The 23067-nt window shown below is 44.8% G+C and overlaps 1 protein-coding gene and 1 long non-coding RNA gene across 2 annotated transcripts in view; both read right to left on the bottom strand.

The window, feature by feature from the left end:
- Positions 1-23067, bottom strand: part of FGF12 (fibroblast growth factor 12) — a 218162-nt gene that overhangs the window by 145845 nt on the left and 49250 nt on the right. The window lies entirely within an intron of this gene.
- On the bottom strand, positions 441-12221 carry LOC111933462 (uncharacterized). Its single transcript, XR_015274392.1, has 3 exons — positions 11940-12221; positions 5783-5856; positions 441-546 (listed from the first exon to the last, which is right to left on the bottom strand). It is a non-coding gene; the product is annotated as an uncharacterized LOC111933462 (long non-coding RNA).

Genomic DNA, 23067 nt, shown 5'->3' with positions numbered 1-23067 from the left:
AGGTAAAGGAAAATTAATATTTCAAGAAATTTGAAGATGGGATTTACAAGACCTTTATAAGAGATACCCTTGAAATCCTAGGTTGTTAGGACAGGGCTTCCTACTGGGTACATTTTTTCCAGGTGAACTGAAGTTGAGACTTTCTATCTGGAAAATTTACTTTTCTGTTACTCGTGTAGCATAGTCCTCACCAGAATGCAAGAGAATTAAGAAAAAATTATTTGTCTCTTTCTTAGAGCACACTATTACTTTCGGGCAGTAGTAAAAAATAAAATATACCATGTTATTTTTCTTAAAATTACATTTTTCTAAAGTACATCAACTTTACTGAAGTATTTTGGCAATATTATGAAAATAAAATTGTAAGGAAAGGCTTTGACCTTATCAAAATAAAACACTTCTGTAAGATTCTCAAACAAATTCAGACAACTGAGGAATACCAGGAGTGTTTGGCTGACAGTGGTGTGAAGGACAAATGATGAAGGCAGTTGGTATGACCAGGCTCAGACCCTGCCAGCAAGGCAGAACCACTTTCTTCACCCGCTCCTGTAAGAGAAAACCCAAACCTGAGTAACACATTTTGGGTTCCTTTTTGCATTTGACTCATGGTCCAGCATCTTTAAATGTTTCTATTGTTAGCTTTTCTCTGCAGCCATTAGACCCAAGAAATCTAAATATGCCAAGTTATCATTCTTACGTAATGGCTCAGGGATTTAAGAAAGGCCCCTGATCTTCTAAAAGTTAGCAACAGCAGTTTGCAATAACTACACCAGTGACAGGTAACAGGGCTGGCTCCCAGGGACAGGAATCACTGCTGATGTGTGACATACTCAGTAATGGCCTTACCCTGCTTTTGCTGAAAACACAGCAGTGCCAGCACACAGGCAGCTCAGAGTGATTATCAGACCCTGGAGAACTCTGCTGAAAGTAAAAATCCTACTTTCCTCAGCAGCTAAAGATATTTCACTTAAGATGGAATAAAAATTCTAGCAAATCCCATTCCAAAACATGCATAATCTGGCAAATTAGGAAGGAGTAAGAAGTGTTCAGGTCAAAGATGAAGTGCTGTTATGTGAATATTCCTGTGAAGCACAGCAAGAAAGAGGAAATCACAAAAGATAGATGACCAGTGGGTGGAATTTCAAGAGGATTAAAATACAGGAGGAAAACGCTTCTGTGTGTGAGCACATAAATCGGCCATTTCTTTATCAGGCATTACCAGAGGCCTTGAAGGCCAAGGACCACAATGATTGTCTACTTCCCACAGGCAAAGTTCAAAACCTGGACCACACACAGCACACGTGATGGACCTGGCACAGCACAAAACGCAGCTCAGCACTGCTAAAGCTGTAACTGCAGCCACAGATGGACTGAGGAAGGGTTAGAGGAGAGAAGGGTGTGTGCAGAGGATTTTCCAATAATGTTAGAGAGCTGGGACTGGATTCTCTGATCTAACTGATACTGCTCCAGGAGGTCTGAATTTAGCCCATATATTTCAGGCACTGATATTTTATTTTTTTTCTAACAGGCACTTTAGGGATGCAAAGCTGAAATGATAAAATTGAGCTGCTGCTCCATCAGCATGTGCTAAGCTATTTATGAGTCACTAAAACACACCTTTTCTAATTCTCACCTTAGCTGGTGAATGGCACGTGGCCAGGATGCCTTTTCCAGCTACTTGAGAAAAGTCACCACACAGTGTGCTGTGTGCCAGGCTACTGGCAGAGCCACTGCACTGGCTCTGCTACAGGACATGTTTCACCTCCAGCCAGACCTGCATTAGCCCTCTACCTGCTTACACTGGGACAGTCACAGACATTCACTAAACAAGTGTCACCCAATGACAGCAAATAAATTTTAGGAATTTCCTTCAAATGGGGAAGCCTCTGCAGAATCAAAAAACCACAACTGCAGGCTTGCGTCGTGCCAAGTCCCCAGTGCTGCCTTAGCCCCACACCCCGTTTCTGTCCCTGCACAAATGATCCTACCAGGTACAGGGGGCTCACAAGTGAGTGGAACCACAGCCTTCACTTTCCATTCCCAAAAAGCTGTGTCCTGCAACTCAGCGGTGAAGCAGTAGTTACAATGGGGGAAAATGTCCAATTAAAGCACAGCTGTTCTGAGACAGTTCTCATGTGTCATGCATCCATATCCTCAGACCACTGACAAAATTATTTCCTTGCAGCTGGCATTTGCTTAAACCCCCAACACAGAGGCAATCTCAACTATGCAGCACTGAGGTTCACATAAACCCTCCTAAGATGTTACATCCCAGCAGTGAGGATTCCCTTAGCTCCATCTAGATATCTCGAAGGCCAGCCCCACATTCAAATCCCTACACTCAGAGGCTTGATTTACTTTTTCTCCATCACTTTGGTTCCTTGACTGTTATCCTGATCCCAAGGGGGATTTTTCCATCTCCCACTCCCCTTCTCAGCCAGCTGCTGTGCACAGATTTAGCAGGATGACTCAGAACCAGGGAATGACAGCTCAACATTTTCCTGCTATAGAGCAATCACTGCGTATCTCCAGAAGGTCCTTGGGTCAGGACTGGGGCTTCTGCACAAGGGAAAGGGAAGCAATGGTTGCTTTCTGAGGGAAAACAGACCCACTCTGTGGGACCTCCTGCTGTTTCCCTCTGTCACAGCCTCAACTTGTCCTTGCTTAAGTCTCACAGGAGCAGCTTGTTGTAAAATACAAGTTTAGCCATTTGCTTTTCATGACAGCAGAGCCTCAGAGCTCCTGAGGTCAGCACCAAGCACTCTATGAGACAGCACACGACACTGGAAGCTATGAGGAATGGGAAGGCAGATTCCCAAGGGGGTGTCTTTTCTTTTTCCCTGCTGAGTTACAGCAAGTGTCACGGCCACATCATCTATTTTTCATTCCCCAGTGCTCAGTGTCAAGCCATAATGAAGCCATAAGGAATCCAGCAGCACTCAGCAGTGCACAGAAGCACTCTGGCTCAGCTCTGCAGAGCTGTACAATGTAGTGTGCAGCGTTGCAGGAAGGAGAAGAGTCTGACACCAAGAATGCTCCCCATGTTTATATGCTACACTCCCAGAACTGCAGCAAGAGCAGGTGAGAGCAAGGCAGGGCAGAGAAAAGCCTCGCTGCTCACCCTGCTCCCTCAGTCAGCGCCCTGGGTACAGCGAGAGCTGTCAGGCAAGGCCACAAATGTCCAAGGTGGTTAACGTCTGCAGCCAACTACACGAAGGCAAGCAGGCGGAAGCAGAAGGATCTGTCTCAGGATGATGCTCTCAGAGGACAGATGGTCAAAGATAACTTCTGAAAGAGCGCATAAGTGGGACTCCTGGGTCTCCACAGAGCTGCAGTAACTCAGCTGCCTTTCCCCAGACCTGAGGCATCCCTAAATGTGGCAGGCAGGGAGAAGAGCTTTGCTGCCAGAGCCCATGGATGTGCACTGGACACAGCATGGCCACGGGTCAGACTGTCCCTGCAGAGGAGCAGGCATCACTCACGAGGAGACCCAGGGATCCCTCCTGCTGCTTGGCCCCCTCCATGCCCACCACCTGCCCCTTGGCACAGCTCCCCTGGGCTCAGGCAAGGCACCTGAGCTGTCTCTTTTCCCATTTATCCAGAAAAGAAGTGGGGACAGTTCTCAATGAGCAGCAGCCCCAGTCTCCAGGTAAAACATGCAGTGCTTTTGATGAGATAGAACAGACAACAGCTTTACTTGTAGACCATTAGGGAAAGCATCTGGTAATGGGCCTACATTAACACAAAGTAAATTAACAGTCAGGTACAACCTCGGAGCTGACATCTGCTCCAGCCTATGGGATAGTCTGAGCAGCTAAAACTGGAACAGAGCAATTCCCAGGGAACAAATCATAGGAGAAAGCCTGCACTGGTCTGTCAGGGATACAGGCAGCAGTGCTTGGATAATCTCATTTTAAAGTATTTTTCTGCTCTTCCACAACTTGCTTCACCAGTTAGGTACTCACCCTGCAGAAACTGTTGGGACACATCTCTGGTACCCCATAATTTTTTTTCCAAAGTGCCGCTCTCATCAAGGAAGGTTTCATGGAAGATGCCTACTGAGCATCTTATCATTTTTCTTGGGGGTGTTTACACCAGCTAGGATTGATGGAAATGGACACTTGGCCATCCTGCCACACAGCAGCTGTGTTTGCACTGCACTCCACTGAGACCTTGCTATTTACATCTAACTATTCCAACTTTTAAAACTTCCTTTTATACCATGTTACACATTTCATATTTCCTCACTATCTCTTTTTAAGTCCTGTTAAGATCCTGATGTCCCTGTTAAGATTTTGCACACCAGAAAAATCCTGCTGAGAAGGGAGCTCAAATAGGCAGGTGATGGTTCAGCCCAGGGTCAGGGTAGTTAACACAGACACAAAACGCTGTGTGAGGCTTTTCTCTTAACACATCATAAGGCGTTACAGAAGACAGAGCAGCTGCCATCCACTTTCCTACAGGCAGTAGCCTTGAACACCCTTTCATATTCTTATTGCTGTCAGGATTTTCCTACCCCACAACTGCTCTTGAAAAATAGGAGTCCTGGTGGCTGGGACCAAGCAGGAGCACAAGGATGCTGTTCCTGCATGTGGTGCAGTACAGCAGTTTTTCCATGTGGGAGGTCCAACCGGTCAGCATGCATCCCCAGTCTTGCAAAAGGGAGAACAGGTTTATTCTTAAAGCTTTGGCTGATTCTTATTCTTTACACAAATACTGTGTCTACAGCCTAAGCATCACAAGGGTTTACAGATGCTTTCTTATTTGGTGGTGTAGAGTTTAGCAGCAGACCTTCTGCATACTTCAGGGTTATAAATGATACTATCTGTTTTTAAGACTACAGGCAATGCTTTCCCATAGTTTAATGGTTGTACTAAGATGGGTCCTTGACTGCTGGCAGCAGCAGGGGTCACTGTAGTGTGTGCTAAGAGAATTCAACTAAAAATAAAACTCTAAGGGGAAAAAACCCAACAAGCTGAAGCATCTTGTGACAACTCACCCCAGAAGCCCTGTCAATCTGCCAGGACTGCATTACCCAGGAGCTGGGAGTGAAGCTAAACCATCCACCGTCTAACGCTGAAGAGCTCTTTAACCCACTCCATCTTTAGCTGCTTTCCATTGCTGGCTGCTTTTAACCTAGTTTCCAACTCAGAACTCTTATTTCTGGCTGCAGCTTTCATTAGCAGAGACATGCTCCCCATTCAATTCCTTCCAGAGATGTAGGCTACATCCCCAAAGTGCCCTTTTGGGAAAGTTTTCTGATGCACTTGCAGCCAGAGGGTTCAGTGCCCTGGAAAACAGGGAGGAATACAGCTTCCAAAGTGCATTTTCCCCCTCAGTACTAAGAAGCCAAACCACACTGGTGAATTTTGTAGATGGGATTGTTCTTTCCTAAGAAAGAACATTGCCAGTTTTGTTTCTAAAACTGATGAGAAAGACTATTTCTAAGGACTTGGAGGACTCTTTTCCCTTTATCTTTTTCCCTATCCTTTTGCAGTGGTAGGTGATTCACTGCTTCTTTCTCTACTTTTTCACACCTCCATTATTGATGCCCTCTTGTACAAGCAGCTGGGAAAGAAACAGCTTTCAGGAACTCCCAGTGATCACAGATATGCCCTCATCCTCAGCTTGCCAAGCGCTTCCTTGCTGCCAGAAATACTCATTTCCTGAAACACTCATGATTTCCTGCAGGAAAATAATTTCCTATCACTACACAGACAGGCTGTATAGGGAGGAATGCAGCAGTGCAGGGTCCCGTCTGCAGAGGTGCTCACATACATACCTTGTCACCTCCCTTACTGCCTGACTTGGAGGCTGTCAGTCTGCATCTTGTCTTCCTCCAGAACTAGCTGTGGTCTGACAAGATCGACATTGAAAATAAAAATGATTTTAAAGTGTAAACCCCTTTAGTTGAAGCCTTCTCAGTTTGATACTCTATACCAACCCCTTAGTTTTCTTGGGAAGAGAGTACAGGGCTTTCAAAGGCTGGGGCACATGCTTTCTTCTCAGAAGTGTCCACGCTCCTTTTATTGTCAAGTGAGAAGTTTCCTTAAGAAGGAGGGGTGTAAACTATCTCCAGTCCCAAAGCCTTGTAAGGGTGTCAGCAAAGCACCACATTTGGCTATTAATGTCTGTTGGGAGACTGGATTTATCAGCTCAGACACCCCGGCTGTGTAATTACACAGCCTGCAGTCTTGAAGCAGACTGAGTCCAGCCAGCCTAAAATGCAGTCCAAACAAGTTTCAATCTGTCTGCAAAAGATCTTGTAAGACATACCCATGACTACTGGCATCAGCTCAAAACACTTCTTTGGTTTAGAAAGCATCAATGCCAGAAGATAGACTGGGTGTGCTGAACATCAACAGCAGAGCAGTTCCCACAACAGCTGTGTACGTTCACAAATCCTTCCAGTCCGCCTTGGCAGAGACGCTGAGGTTGGCATTTCTGTCCCCACTTCACAGGCAGGGATACTGCAGCAGGACTGGGATAAGCAGCTCCCAGAGCCTCACACGAGCAGCCCAAGGCCATGGAAGGAGCTGCATTACAAGTGGCTCTGCACTGAGGACTGCTGCTGCTGTGTGCTGGGCTCAGCGCCCTGCCAAGCAGAGGCAAGACTCTGAAACCTAAAAGCCTGTCCCACACCTCCACACTCACTGACTTCCCACCATCTCCTGTGGGGCTTCAAGTGGCTTTAAAAACAGCAAGTTTTACTTGATGGAGGTCAAGCCACAGAAGAAGTTTGGTCATCTGATGTCACAGCATATCCTGTGGTTGAAGTAACCCAAATCTACTGCATCCCTTTCCTCTGCCTGAACCACAAGAAGCTGTTTTCCTTTAAGATGGCCTTATAGCTGGGCTTACTGCCCGCCAGGCTTGTGGTCATACTCTCTCTCAGGGCTTTTATAGACTAATCCAGCACAAAAAGCACTGGCTGCTCTCCACTCCAAACCTGTGCCAAGCTGTGAGATAGATGGAGCTGCTCATAAAATGTATCATAAATTGGAACAGCGTAAGAAGCTAACAGCAATTCTGCTGAATGTAGCACCCTAGGTCCCAAAGTACCTCAGCACAGCTGATTTACAAAAACAATGCACTCAAAACAAAAAATATTTCTGTAATTCAAGAAAGTGCTCATAAAACTCAACCTCTGCAAAACTTTTGCAATAAGATTTCATTTGAAAACCTGCATAAGTAGTCCCTAAGTGTTTGTTTTAAGTATGTAAACACTAGAAATATCCAGTGCAGACAAACACTGGGGGAGAGCGCACACACTCCCCATCATGCCCATTTTTGGCTTTGGTTTTGCTTTTTTCATGTGCCTTCTGGGTGATAAGTTTGTGATTTCACATACCACCCCACACCTACTCAGTCAATAACATTAACAACTTTTCACTTCTTAAAACCAAGGTACCTCTCAGAGCTCCACCTGGTTGGCAACTCTGTGAAGACCATGAGTCCTACACAGGACAGAGTTCTGGCAACACATGGCTTCCCAAATGCACAAAGCAACAAAAAAACCCAAAGCTGGAAGCTGAAAGAAAACAAAGCAAAGTTCTGAAGTATTTATTGTTTAAGGTGATAAAGCAGTGGAAGAATTTAACAAGCTGAATCTTCCATCACTGGAAAGTTTTAAAGCAAGAGGGGATGTTTTCTTTATTCAGCGCTGCACTTCAAGCAGGAGTCAATTGAGGGCAGTCCTGTGACTTGCACTCCACAGGACGTCAAACTGAAAGATCACAAGAGCCTCTCTGACCCCATAACCCAGGAATTAATACCTGGGAGGAGTTTCTTGTAAAATCTGTCAAAATCTGCCCTTTAAATCCCTTCCTACAGCTTCTCTGCTATGAAGTCACAATGGAAAATCAATTAAAGAACACAGAAGATGGAAAAAGGAAAAAACTAGAAGCTACTGACTGAAGAAGGATGATGGAGGTTTGAACACTGCCCCTGCAGCAGGCTGAGCAGGACCTGTTCTGAACTCCTGGAGATCATGGGAGGTTGGCTGTTACTGATTTCACTGGTACTCGTGTCCTCTGCAGGTAAGTAGAGGACAAGGGTTTGCGTTCTGCAGGACACAAACAGCCCCACTATGCAGACAACCGACCCACAAAGCTATTATTCCTTCATTTGAACATCCCAACCAAGCTACCTTTGTGATTATAACTGTAGACCAAAAGAGAGTGCATACAAACAACAGGAAAAAAAAAATCTAACCCAGAAAACCAATATAAAAAAATAAAACCACAAAGCTGCAGTTTCATTATTATTGTACAGCTGCTTTGGAATCAGAGAAAAATATAAACCTCCATCAGCAGATCCCGGTTCCTCAATGCAGCTCAGAAAGTTGGCAGGGGACTGTACAAGGGATGGAAACCAGACTGCACAGATCCTCAGGAAGCCACCAGAGGGTAGCAAAGCATTTTAGAGAGCAGCCGACAGAAGCCCAGGCAAAGCTTCGTGATCTGTACCTGCATCTCCTTCCTCACTTTCTGGTTATTTCAGCTATTCAGGAAAATTACATTTTTATTCATCCCTATCCATTCGTTTTAAAAATTCTGCCTTGCTTTCTTTGTAGATGAGAAGTAAAATTTATATTTCAATTATTCCTATCCTTCTTCCTGAAAGAAGCTTGTTTCTCCCTTATTTTCTTCATAGTGTCTGCATCCCTCCCCAGCCAGCTCTCCCCTGCAGCAGTGGGCAGCAAGCTGTGTCCCATGGGGATGGCCTATGGTGCAGCAGTGGGGTGCCTCCCTGTGGGGAGCTAAGAGGAGGGAAAGAGGGTCAGGATGGAAAATAGCTGTTTCCAGTATTTCAGGAAACTGGTTACACCACTAGCTCCCCACATTAGGAGTCTGGATTACCCCAACATCCCTGTAGTATAATGTTCAGATAACACCCTGAATTGCTGATGGCCAGTGCTGAGCTTTTGCTTGTTTCAAAGCTGTTAAAAGTACAGGAGAGGAAGAAACATAATATTTTTGTAATACTTCTTTGCCTCTTCAAAAGTCTCTGTTCTCCACACTGCAGATTCCCACCCCAGTCACATGGAAAGCCCTCAGCTCTACAAGCACCTCAAGAGGCCAATAAACCAACCTCCTGATCCCCCTCATGCCCTCTGCTTAGTGTAAGGGTAGGAAGACTTCCAATAAGTTGTTATTATTATTACTATTATTATTATTATTATTATTGTATTCTGAGGTCCCTGTGTGCTAAGTCTCAAGCCAGGATGCAGGGAATCCTGTTGCCCTGCTCTGGGAAGCTTCTATGGGGAAAGGAGACCAGACAGTAGCACAGAGGAGGGGGTGGGGGGGACAAGAGTCTGGCTTTTAAATAGCTAACTTTTTCATGCACAGTCTGCAGGAATCAAAAATAGCTCCTGAATATTTCAGCAAATCATTCCCAATAATTAAAATTGTGATGTGTTTTCTGTCAATCCCAAATGCAGTGAAAGCCTTGAGATATATTATTCACTACAAATTATTCATCCAGCTGCACTTGCGGAGTTGAAAATTTCCGTTCACTTAGACCTAAGCGCAAAGAAATCCTGCAGCCCCTAAACCAAAGTCTTTCAAATCTGCTCCTTGCTAAAAAATACAACAAACTAACCTTCCCTGATGTATCCTATTTATTTATTACAAGTGTGTCCTACCAGTAGGTTAACACTGTAGTGCAGCTGACACCTAGCACTGATTAAGTTGTATCTAGTCAGTGCAGCTGCTTTCAGTCCCTATAACATATAGGTGAAAGTCACTGAACACATTTTCCACAAACTGTAGTCCTAATTGGACTATCCCACTTGATCTATCCAGGTGCTGCTCCAGACCTGAGGATCAGCCCTTTACCACATTGTCAGGAAGCAATGGGAGGTAGAGGAAAGGTTCTTGCAGATTTCCAGTTCTGGGGAAAAGCTGCTGCCTCTGTAGGGAACTTGATTATCAGTCCTGTCCCACCAACAGCAGACACCTTTGCTCACAGGCTCCCCAAAACAGACACAGAAGCTAAACATGCCAGAAGCATCACCCTCTTGTAGTGCTGTGAAAAATCAGTGCATCATTTAAATCCAGCCCAGCAGCTCACTCCTCCATTACAGCCTCTGCATGAATTACAAATGTGAAGCAGCAGACACTCAACAAGAGTCAGAGCACACTCTGGGCAAGACCTGTTTACACACCTTTTTTAAGGAAGTACCCAATACTGGTCAGGAGACCTCAAAGGGACAACATATTTTGGAAGCACTGAGCATCTTTGATAGGGCAATCAGAGCACTGGTATCTCAGTTTAAGATTCACTGTCTGTCCAGTATGTCTGGGTATTTAATATAAATTAATCTGTTATTACAAATCATTCAACCTAGTTCTCCTTGACCTGCAGTCTGAGACATCCTGGGACAAGACAGGGAGCTAAAACAGGCCCTTTCTCAGTCTGTTTGAAGGTACAGCTGTTAAGAGGATACAACTTCTCTTTGTGATTAAAAGGATGGTTATTAGGAGTGATGCCACAGGAAACCCTGGAGAATCACAAACATTCTCCTTTGCAAAAGACTGGCAGTATGGGGAAACATCACACTGAAGTCGCAGTTCCTTGTTAAGCACTTCTCCTCCTCCTCAGTGACGTGTCACACTGTCATTCCAGAATGTCACCTTGATGGAGAGAACAACTTCTTGAGAGGAGTCATCAGCTTGGAGCAACAAAAGCCACCTCCTTCAGAAGTACACCCACAGAAGTGTGCAAGGCCAGGACAATAACGTCACGTCAGGGCATAATTTAAACTCCTGAGTAGTTACAGCTCCTCATTGACACTCTTTTATGTAATGACTGAATGCAATTAAGGTAACAACCTTCCCCATACGGACATGTCTGCACAAACATACAAGGAGATGGAACAGGGCCTGACAAACATTTTGCTCAGGGAACAAGAAATCCAGCTAGGAGGTCCTGAGCCCTTTTCCAGCCTTGCTGCTCCTGATTTCTTCAGGACATTGTGTCAAGCCCTGAAGGCAGGGACAGAGGCCAGAAGGTGCTTGTACATTACTAAGTGCTCCTTGGCCAGCAGATGCCCTTTCTTGGCAAAACACTCTCTTTGTATAGAAGATCGAGCACGTGTTGTTGTGCAACTGCCTGGCAATTTTACAGAACAAGCTTGGACTGGCTTTCTGGGGGCACAGAGACATGAGACAAGAGAGATATTGACAACATCCTAATAAACAAACAAAAGAATTATAAAGAAAAAAAAAAAACTATCTGTGGTTTCTCACTCAAGAAACATCCACCCTTAGAAGCCTGTTTTTTTCCTAAAGCCTTTTTAGTTCTTGCAGGGCCAAAATGGATAATCAATAGTAAGCAGGGAAAGATGCTCAAATCAACAGAAAGGAAAGAGTTAATCTCATGTTTGCATGACAGAAGTTGCACAGAAGTGCTGTGGGAAGACAAAGGCATTCATATTCAGACCTGAATTAGTGAGAACTCTATGAAATCTGGACCAAAGGATAATAAAAGCAAAAGTCTGCTAACAGTGGTTAGATTGCATGTGTTCTCATGGAGCCTGTCTGGGTGACTCACACAGCAAGATTTTAGGCAAAGAAGGTTTAAAACAAGCCTTAGTAAAGATAAAAACTGGCAGCAATATAACCCACAGCACTCTTGTACGACATTGTACCTGTCCCATTCACCCCTTGTCTTGTCCTGCAGTGGCACCTGGAGCTCAGGCTGGTAATGGAGCACAGCTCTGCCCACGTGGACAAGTCATGAGGGCCAGAGACTGGCACTGGGAGCTCTTTGGGAGTCATCTCCTGTGGAACTTCTAAGATCTCATCATAATGGAAGTTACCATGCAAGAAAAGCCCCAAAACACACAGCAAGAAGAGAGCCTTTACAACTATTTAAGTCCTTACACATTTGCACCACTGTACTAACAAAGATTCTCCAAGTAAAACTCTTACCACCAGTTTGATATTCAGTCCTAGACTCTGTTTTCCCTCATGTTGGTCTGCAGGCTGTCCTAGCCCTGCTTGCACTGGTGCTCCATCCGCCCACACCAACATTCTACGTTTCTTGGGGAGACCAAAATGGCATTAAACATCAGTGCTTGGCAACTGAACTTCACCAAAAAGTCTTTCTGGACAGCCTGTTTTTGCCTTCAGTCAGTCAATACGCAACTGAAGCCGTTTTGCCAGCACTGCCAGCAAACGCCTGTGCTCCTGCCAATACCCTTGTGTCAGGCTGAACAGTGAACTGCTAAGGACCTCATAATCCCCATCCCATTATGACACTCTCTACAAAAATATGCCCTTGGGCCTGGGTTTCCCCCCCAACAGCCTGGAAGAACTAGAGTAGCTTGGCTCACTGGGGAAAAATGTTCACATTTTCCACTAAGAAAAACTGTGTGAGAAAAAAAGCATTTGCAGAGCATGCAGTGTAACAGGAAAGGATTGATCAGATTACCTGGAGAACTGATACTTGCCTCTACTAAAACTCTATTTCTGTTCAAAGCCCTGCTTGCAAATTCTGAGAGGAGATAATACAGGATTTTCTTATGGTATTTAAGATTAAATGCTGCATAAGAAATGCACTATCCTCAAAATGTCGTATCTATAAGCTTCTGATTCACACATTTGCCATTTGGGGATATTAGGTATGATTCTATTTTTTTAATGAAGATATAAAACATCAGAAGGGAAAAAATAGATCCAATTCACAATTCTATCTGTCGAGTTTAGTGTGCACTGACTCCAAGCTCCACAATAACATCACACTGAGTGTGCTTTCAACAGCAGCTCCCAGTGCATTCACATCAGGCAGTGGGGAAGGCACAGGCTGAGACAGATGACACCCAAAGCTCTTCTAATGCATTAAAACCTTTTTGTCTTAAATTGATCCCATCTCAGACATGCTGAGTGTTGAGTCTCTTCTTTTTCTGGCTGATTTAATTATAACTTTTGAACTGGTAAAAACTGTGAGGTGAAGCTTTGTAAATGAGCATTTTAAAGAGAAAGTGGGATAGAAAAAGACTTAAAAATATGGGGAGAAAATACACTGGCTACATCCATGCAGTTTAACACAGTCTCAAACACAGGAACAGGCTCTGCATCACTTGAAATGTGAGTTACAGTTTAACCTCTGACCACCCAAGCCACTAAGCCAGTCTGGCCCACCATACGGTTGGCATAAAATTGACCCAGAGCGCCCATGGAAAACACCTCCTGTATTCACAGTCCCAGACCCCACATCTACATGAATAAACTGTGTCAAAATTCCCTTCACACCTCCCACCACTCCTTTTCCCTAGGTCCCAGTTTTACTTCAGGAGGTTTTACAGAATGGTTGGGTTTTTTGTTGTTGGGTTTTTTTTTCCAGTATCTGTTTGTACAAGCAATAATTTTCTTGTGTTTCCTTATTCAAGGATGAACTTATCAGAACAAAGATTTGCTCTTTCATAATGCATCATCTTCTTGAACTGACCAAACAAGGTCCCAGTGAAAAACCACAAGCTTTATTCATACCAATCAACATACCAATAAATGCACAGAGAATAACCACAGAAATAAGGAACTTGCCACCCTCTAAACATTTGTGAGTGCCTCCCAGAGATGTGGTGTACTCCCTTACACCAGTGGTGGTCTTCAAAGCACAGTATAAATCATTTTGTGTGTGAGACAATGGGAGGGCATCTTCAGAAATGAATGTTCAAAACAATTAGGAAAGGTGATAGAACATGACAGCCACAGAGATTTTCTTCCTGCTTCTCAGTAGAGACAGAATTGACTCATCTTAGTACAGTATCACAGTCCAGAATATTACACCTATAGTTGTTTTTTAAGCTGTATGCTTTACATGTAGAAAGAGAGCATGGAAATAAACATGAAAGAAGTTAATCATTTCATGGCCCCAGCTCAAACTTTTTTTCCTTCAGCAGACGTAGGCATGCAAAGTGGGATCCCAATTTAACCAAGAGCCAACCTTGGCATCAAACAAGTGCTGATACAACCATATGGTTTGAAAGAGTTCTCTCTCCTTCTGCTAAAGTTCCCCCTCACATCTTGTAGAGGACGTGTCTTACAACCATTATCAGCAGCAATTATAAAAGGCATCTGCCTTTGGTGACAAAGAGCTGGAATTGCTGTGAGGAGGTGCAGGGAAGGCTCCAGGCTGACGGTGCTTCCTGCAAGTCCCATCGCTCACTGAGGACACCAGCACATGGCAAAGGATCTATTTAAGCACCTGCTGCAGGCAGTGAGATGTGGGGTGGAGACAGGTGACTGAGCTTCAAGGGAAGAGGGGGAAATGGAAGGGATGGGCTTTTTGGGAGCAGCAGAGGGAAGCGAATAGGGATTTAGGCAGAGGAAAAACAGGATTAGTGATGCAGAGACACTCCAGACACTTTCCTGGCCTGTTTCAGCTGCTGCCCCACCAATTCTGTTTGTTCCACACAGCCAAGGAAGAGGCTGCCCTGCCCTTTTTCTCATCATGAACCCTTTTTAACTTCAAGACTAAATTCATTAATGTAATCCCGACACTGACACAGTACCTCCTGCACATAATCATCCAGACTTGTAAATAATTTACAAGAGACGTGAATACACTGCCATCTGCACACAAAGGAACTGCTCACCCTACAGCACTCCTGCATGTGTTGGTACCTCTGGGGAAGGGAGAAGGTGAGATGGGGACAGCTGCAGGATCATGCTGGGAAGCTGCTGCTACATGGTGGCCCTTTGGTGACTGAGGTAACATAAACTGGATATATCCAATTTAATCAACCAAAGCACTGCGTGCTAACAGGAGTCCCTGATGACAGGTGCAGCAGAGAGGACAAGCATCAGCAAACAGGTATAACAAAGCAAGGTCTCACCCCAAAAGATAGCCCAGACAAAGGCTGCACATCACCTCTGACAGTCTGGTGTCACAGTGGTGGGACATGAAGCCTCAGGACTTTCAACCCATGTCTCTGTGCAGCCATGACTAGCCTGGACTGGGATAAGCGAAATGATTTTCCCTTGACTTTGGGGCTCCAAAAAGCATGAAGTTTCATGGAAAACTAAAGAGAAACTAAGGTATCAGTAACTCCTTCCCACATTGCACAATCTCATTCCACTGTCCACTTTTAAAACCTTAAAAATCTCAGGTACAGTCTAGGAAGCATCTGCCTTGGTTTCAAACACAGGGCAGAGAACTACCACCAAGCCAGATAAATAGCAATGGGTTTCTGAATGGATGCCACAGGCTAAATTAATTGAGCCACAGATTACACAGATGACTACACAAGGCCAGATCTCCTATCAGTAGTTGCACCATAGAGTGGCAATATCAGCCTCTGGAGGGTGTGTGTGAATTAATTCAGCTCTGCAATAACAATCCTGTGCAGAGTTCAGCAGGTCGAGGCCATTAGGGACCAGGGCACGAGTCCCAGGCAAGTTGTTTAACCTCTGACATGTGCAACACAGAGTTACATCACTCACAAGGTAAACTCCATAAAGTTTATGACCCTTGCAGGATGACAGAGATCTACTACAGCACGAACAACTCTTCAGCACTTGTACTGGCAGAGATGGACCCTTTTTCAACAGGAATTTTAACTGCAGTTTTGATTTAGGTAACTCTTAACCAAATACTTCCACACACAAAGCAAATATATACAAATCAAAACTACTTACTACCCTAAATGCAGCAGTATCATCACATATTTAGTCACATGTGCCACTTTTAAAGGAACACCCTATTTTTTTCCTTTGAATTAGTGGAAGATTTCCAACTGAAGTCCTTGTGCAGGGACTTTTTTCCATCCAACTCAAATAATTTAGCTTATTTCTTAGAAGTATTCTTAAAAGACCTGTTGCTTTGATAGGGAGCAGGAGTTACAGTAGTGTGTCTTCCTCTGGAGACTCTTCCTCCAAACATATTTCAACAGGGACAAGGAAAATGGTCATTATAGGCTCAAGACTACTTTTCCTTGGGTGCTGCTCAACTCCCAGTACTTATGCTGGTAGTACTCCTAGACACAGTAGGACTACAGCATCAAATCAGACAGAATATACAAAGGAGTACAAATTTGGAGGCCTGTCCCAGGAGGCTCAGGAATTGGTTTGCCATTTCACAATGCTAAACAGAGTGAGGACAAAGGAATGAAGAGATGACAGACTGAAACAAACTTTGGTGTGAAGTGGGACAGACCAGTAACAGCTGTCACTAATTGCCATTCCCCTTGGGCAGCCCTTAGAAACATCATGAGTGGCTTGAATTACTTTATTGATATTTACTCTGCCTTCACCCTTGGTGATTTATACAAATAAGAGATTAGAAGAAGGAAGGCAGGGAGAGCAGCAGTAGGCAGGAGGGAAGAGGAGGATAATTAGTGCTGTGGGGATTCAGAAGATCAGTAGGGTCCTAGTGATGAGGGAAAAGACAAGAGGAAAGAAAGGGACTGACATGCATTTAGTATTTCAAGCACAGAAAGGTTCTAGCAGCCAGGGATGCTGAAGCGAGACTTGCTTATTATTATGACTATGACAAAGCAGAAAAAAAATGGAACACACATTGATTAAAGCAGCAGGCATCTCCCTTGGATGCTGAGACTCAGCAAGGGGCTGCAGCTTCCCAAGGAGGCAAGCATTTAGATTTCAGCTATTCCGAGACAGGGACCATATGTTGGGGCCATCTGGAGACCGCTTTATTTGATGGATGTCGGATGCCTCCAAAGGCACCAGGGGAGGGAGATGAAATATTGGTAACTGATTGATGCTGAGGGCACTTAACTAAAGATGACCCCACTTCTACACAATTCACACCTGCTCCACAGGAAAAGCTCAGAAATTGTCTTCCCAGTGGAGATGATCACTTCTATGGCTTCCAGAAGGCAGTGGCTCCTGATGAAGCGTGCAGCCATCATTTAACTGGCACAGCTGGTGAACTCAGTGGGATGGCCCTAAGTGTGCTCAGCCAGCAATCAACAGCTGATCCGTGGCACCAGCTGGAGTGTCCCATTCAGCACCAGACCTGAATCATCACTGCACCATCAAAAGATGTGTTGTGTCAACGGATGAAGCCCACAATGCAAAGCCCTTGATGCCTTGAGAGGCCACCCTGCCCTTTCAGCACCTCCTGAGAAGCCTTGCCCAAAAGAGAAGCTCCACTGGAGCACCATCACAGTGCAATGTAAAGATGAGAGGAGAGGACACCCATGCAGCAACTCCTGGCTGACAGCTCTGCAGCACAGCTCATGAGGGACATTTTTCTTTCATCCCCACAAGACAGGAAGCCAAGGCCCTGACATGGACAAGTCAGATAGAAAAGGAAAAGTCATGCCCCATCCAAGTCCCAGCAAACCCCTTTTTGAGGTTAAAAAAGCCAAAATGAACAGCAGCAAAAAACACCACCAAAAAACCCCCAATTCCCAGACACTCTTGCAGGCAGGCAGTGTTTCTCTGTGTGAATATGCTTCCTATCTAGCAGACACCAGAAGAATTCAAGTTACAAAGACCAGCAGGTAGAAATCCACCTGCCACACCACAACCAGGCCTTTTGCTGAGACTTGTGCAGAGAACTGGGTTTTGTCTTGCCCCAACAGCATGTGAAAGAAAGCAGAATGGTCTGTCTCTGTGCAAGCAGAGGACAAGCAAAAGAACCCAATAAACATATCTCTAAGAGCAGCTTTCAGAAAGCAGCTCCCTAGACCACCATGCACTTTGTCTCTGCCTGAAAAAACAACAGCAATCACTTTCTTCCACAGCATTCAACACCAGAGCTTGAGAAATCATCTGAATACAAATCCTCACTATCCTCAGAATATGGATTTTGCACCCAAGGACAGAGTGTAAAACATGCTTTTACAGCTCTTCCTAACAGCCTCCCACCAGCCCCATGCACAGTAGTCCCTGGGATTATAGTGCAGGAATTGCTGAATGGTAACCCTGGAGCTTGGCCCTGGGATGCTGTCCTGCTTTGTGCTCTGCTTCTCAGGGAGAAGAGGGACCCTTTCAGAAGAAGCTGTGAGGCTGTCAGCACCCTCACTGCCACATCCTGAGCCTCAGACACTGTGCAGGCTTCGCTCACTGCTTGGGGGTGCATGATCCCAATTTCCCCAGTGTGATCCAGAGCCTGGGAGCTGTCTGACAAACCCCAACTTCTCATTCATCACCAAACCATGAGCACAAGTCCTTTGTGAGGGCAAACTGAATCAGGTGATGGACCTGTGACAGTCAACACTGGCTGAGAGATGGCCTCTTCTCTGCAATCTTTAGGAGAATACCTCTGGAAAGAATGTGGAGGCAGCCCACCTCTGCTGGGGAACTTTGCCATTTATTGCTTGCCCACAGAGGACCTCAGATAACTGTGCAGTGACAGTCAGCCAGGTGTCCTGGAGCTGGAGGGATTTAAATAAGAACAGGTTACATCCCACTAAATGCCTTCATCAGCAGGCAGCAAAACAGTGCCCCTTTATACATCTGAAGCTCAAAGCAGAACAGAGCAAAAGCAGAGCAAGAGTCCTTCCAGTCCTCTTCTCCACTCCAGCTGCAGCTTGTGCTTTGTATCCCCAACTCAGACAAGGACTGGGATTTGGTTAAGTCAAGGGAGAAGAAAGTACAGAGGAAGGGTTATAAATATGCATCAGTGTCTCAAGGCTGGAGATCAAGGGCAATTTTATGAGAAAATCATTTTAGAATAAAAAAAGTGGTGGTGAGGGTGTACATGAATGTGTAAAGACTCTTAATGGCAAAGGAACAATCCCATCCTTCCTCCTGGATAAGAGGAACAGAACACATTAACTGCTACCTGACACAGGAACTTTGGAGGCTTAAACCTCCCTTTGCCCTCTCCAAGTCATTTTTGGGATGGAGGATGTCTTTGGCATACAATTATGCAGTTGGTAAAATCAAAGGAATCTACTTCAGTCTCTGACAAACCAGAGCAGTCACATAGGTTTGGATTTAGCTGCATGTCTCTGTCAGGCACCACAGTCCCCTGCTGAGCATGGAAACCAACAATTCATCAGTAAGTGAAGCTCCAGAGACCCCAGTGCTAGAAGTGAGGAGGTACTGATGCACTGAGACCCGACTAACCTCGATACTCCAAAATCGGTACTTCTTAATCAGGTTTAGAAAAACTGAAAAGTAAAATGCACAACAACAGTCCTTGTGGGATAATTTACTTGAACAGACTTTTGGTTGGTCAGCAGATCAGATGGTGATTTATTACCCTTTGGCCTATGAAACAAAGAATCAGCACAAAAGGTGTAAACTGATAGTAGTGGTTAGACCTAATCTGCTATCAGAACAGAGAAACATTATTCCATTTGCCAGAAATATTCCACTTGGTGACACCAGTTACCACAAAACACATCAGATAAACTTTGCAACATCAGCTTACCTCTTCAGAAGAGTCAGCCAGACCACTGCAATGCACAGGAGGCAGCGCAGAGCAGCCAGAGGTGCTGCACTCATTTCCATGGTGCTGGGACTGATAACTCCTCTAGCTCAGCATTATGAGCTGTGGTGAGTCAGTGCTCAGCTTTATCTTTGCAAGTAGTTTCTGCATACTTAAAAGACAACTAGCTTGGAGGAATGCATGAGGAAAACTAAGGTACAGGACAGAACCCTGCTCAGGCAGGAACTCTCCACACACTGTATAGCATCAAGGTATAGCACTCACCTGTCTCAGGGAATTTTTGACAAATTTGGGTCTTGGATTTCTTACAAATTCCACTCCCCTACTCCCAGGTGCTCCAGCAGAATCTGGATCAGGTGAGACTACACACACAGCAGCAGCTCAAGGAAGGTCAAGAAGCTGCTGTTCTCCAGCTGAATTGTGATCCCTTACTATCCATGTGAGCCATCGAGCATATGTGGCTTGTACTGGGCCCATGTGGTAAAACAAATAGTATCTGTCTCCCTTCTGCAATGTCCTTTCATCCAGACACTTCAAACTGTGTATCTGGCCCTCCTCCCTCTGCAAGGAGAGCCATTAAGTTCAGCCGGTGCAGCAACAGAGTCCATTAAAGCTTACTGTGTACAATTGTTGCCATTAGTGGGAGGTAAACTGAGACACAGAAGGACACATATTCCTCCAAGGTCATACAGTAAATCTACTGCAGAGCAGAAACAGAAATTGGTGCTTCTCATTTCCAGCCTAGGCTCTGACCATAATTACAAGTGAGAGATGAAATCTGGCTCCCATTCTAGAGGTTGGGGAAGTTCAAGACCTGGAATCTATTCTTGGCTTTTGCTTCCGTCTTCAACGTGTGACTTTGAATAGGTCAAATTTTGATGCCTGTGCTTTTGGAGTGACTGGTCATGCTTAGGTTCCCATATATGCAAGATGTATCCATTAATACTGGGTTAGGCAGTTCGTATGCAAATAAAAGCACTTTATGCACACGGGGTCTCATTTTGATGCTGTCACCTTCTGGTGACAACTAGTTCTTTGTCTGCTGCACCACAGCAGAGAGCACTAACAGCCCTGTCCCTCACTTGGCAGATACCCTGATGCCAGAGGTGAGTTCAGGCAAGCCAGGGAAACCTCAAGAGCACAAATCTCCTTTATCCTCTCACTGTGCACTGGGGAACGTGCACACTAATGAAAGGAACACCTCCCATCCCTACACAGCCGACCTGCTTCAAACCACCTCCCTCCTCCCTGTGAGAGGCTACAGACTTCAAAGGGTGCCCCCCCTGACCAGGGCCCATTCTGGTGTTACCAAGACTCAATTAGGCAAAAATGTCGCTGTTGCAAAACACCAGCTCCTTCAGACTAAACTGTTTTGGTGGAATTGCTGTTAAAAACAGAGCTTACAGTTTAAACAAAACACCACAGAACAACAAAACCACATGCACAAAAACGAAAAGCCGCAACAGGCCAAGAAAAAAACAATCAAAACCAAATCAAACAAAAAAATTCCAAGAAAATAGGAAGAAGTGATGCTCGAGTCCCCTCCTGCAGCACTGCACGTTCAGAGTCCTGCTCTGCCCAGCTTGGAGCAGGGCTCAGATGCGACGCTCACACATCCTTTCCTCAGGTTTTTACACAGAGGAGTTTACAGACAACATGCCCCAAATCCTGTTTATTTTGGGGTTTTTTTTTGCAAGAGAGCCCTTGTGTTTCCTGGGCAGACAGCAGGTCAGCTCAGAGCTCTGAGTCACGCAGCACCGCGAGCGTCAGACACCGGCAGCGCCCGCAGCCACCCTTCTAAGAGAACTGTTCCAAAAGCTCATGGGGCCACACGGGTGTCCTTGGGAGACAATGGTCAACGTGAACTCTTGTTTCACAGGAGCCTAAACTTGTCCTCACAGCAAGGATAAGGCAAAATTTGTAGATGTGGGTTTGAAGACACAGTTCTTCCTGACCTCCAGTTCTGGAGACACTCATTCTTCCAGCTGACTGCTATAGTTTCACAGCTGCTGAGAAAACTCCAGTTGAAATGAAGAGACTTTGGAGGATTCAACACTCTTAGAAGTCAGCATTGGAGAAACTTTGACCCTGGAAATTTCAGTCATAATTTTGCCTTTGAACAACCCTTGGAACTTCGACTTCATTGATAGTACTTAAAATTACAACACCCCCCCATTAAACCTGCCCAAAGCAGCACAGTGAGTGAATAAGGGCACCATTCTTATCTGTTCGGGTCTTGTACCTTGCACAGACCAAGACATAGTCCTGAGTCTATTTCAATGAAAGCTGAAGTAGAAAACCATTCATTCTTCATTTTAATATTTCTAGAGATGAAGAAATGACCATAACCCTCAGCATCAGATACTGTTCCCATGGCTAATTAGATTCACAGTTAAACCTCATTTTATTTCTGATCAGAATGTGCCCACCTTTCATTTCAACCACTCGATCTTGCAGTATGTTAAAAATTGTTCTCCGTCTAGATGCCAGACAGATCAAATCAGTCTTCAATTAATCAAATTCCTGCAGCTTCTCATTATAAGTCACGCCTTATAATCATTCACATGCTATTCTCTGACTTACCTCTGATATGCTTTCCCCCCAATATCTCTTTTCTAATTACTGGTATCAGAAACTGCCTCAGGTATATTACAAGAGACCTCACCAGTGCTAATTCTGGAGAAAACATATTCACCTTCCTACTTCTCCAGATTTCTGTGCCTGCCCTCCCACAGACAGCATTTGCTGTGCTCAGTTCCAAGCACAGAGCTCCCGGGCTGGACTCGGCTGCTGCGGCAGCAGTGGCCCCATGACTCCCCCTGCACAGGCACAAGGGATGGGAACACAGTCCTCAGGTCAAGTCCTGAGAGCTCTGCTTCACCTGCCTAGTGTGTGACTGGCCCTGTGCCTTTGCACACTTTGTGCTTCCCATAAATAGGCCACCCTCTCGGTTCTCTGTGTCCAAACGCCTGCTTTTGCAAGTAACACCCTGCATAGCCCTCCTTGTGCTAATTCACTGAGCAACTCGATGGCTCTCCATGACAGACTTGTCCTCATCTTCATTACCCTCCCTTCAGGTCACTCATTCTGAGCAGTAAACAGCCACGAGCTGACCTCAGACAGACCCCACTAAAAAGCTCCAAGAGCTGAACCAAATGTCCAGAATTGGAGTTTGCTACTCTAGCAACCACATCATGGTCCCACTTGTAATTCTAAAGAATGGTCTCAATTTCATAGATTAAGCTATTACTTTTCAAGACTGCCATAATAATGATACTTAACATTCCTGAAGCGATTTACATTTTCAAAGCACTGCAAAAATGTTAATTAACAGCATGCTTACACCAGCTTGGGAACCTCAACACTGCTGCTCTGCTGTTTCAATCACATTCACTCATTCTACACAAGTATCAGAAATCATTTAACTAACATGTTCCTGGTAATCTTTTATTCTACAAACTATTTAAGCTTAATTTAAGGTTCAGTAACAAAATGGATCTAAGGATATTAATATAAGCCTTAATAAATTCATGGACTTATGGTTGTCTATTAAATGACCAAAGAAAAACTTGTATTACAGAAATCTCAGTCTTCATTGAATGTGTTGCACAATACTACATGCAACTATGTTTTTTCAATAAAAATTCATAAATTTAAAGAAGTTTGACTTATAACTAGATCACCGCATTT

The sequence above is a fragment of the Cyanistes caeruleus genome, chromosome 10 (assembly GCF_971803275.1).
Source record: "Cyanistes caeruleus chromosome 10, bCyaCae1.hap1.1, whole genome shotgun sequence".
Taxonomy (NCBI): domain Eukaryota; kingdom Metazoa; phylum Chordata; class Aves; order Passeriformes; family Paridae; genus Cyanistes; species Cyanistes caeruleus.
Note: the sequence above shows the minus strand (reverse complement) of the source record. Positions and strands in the feature narration are given on the sequence as shown.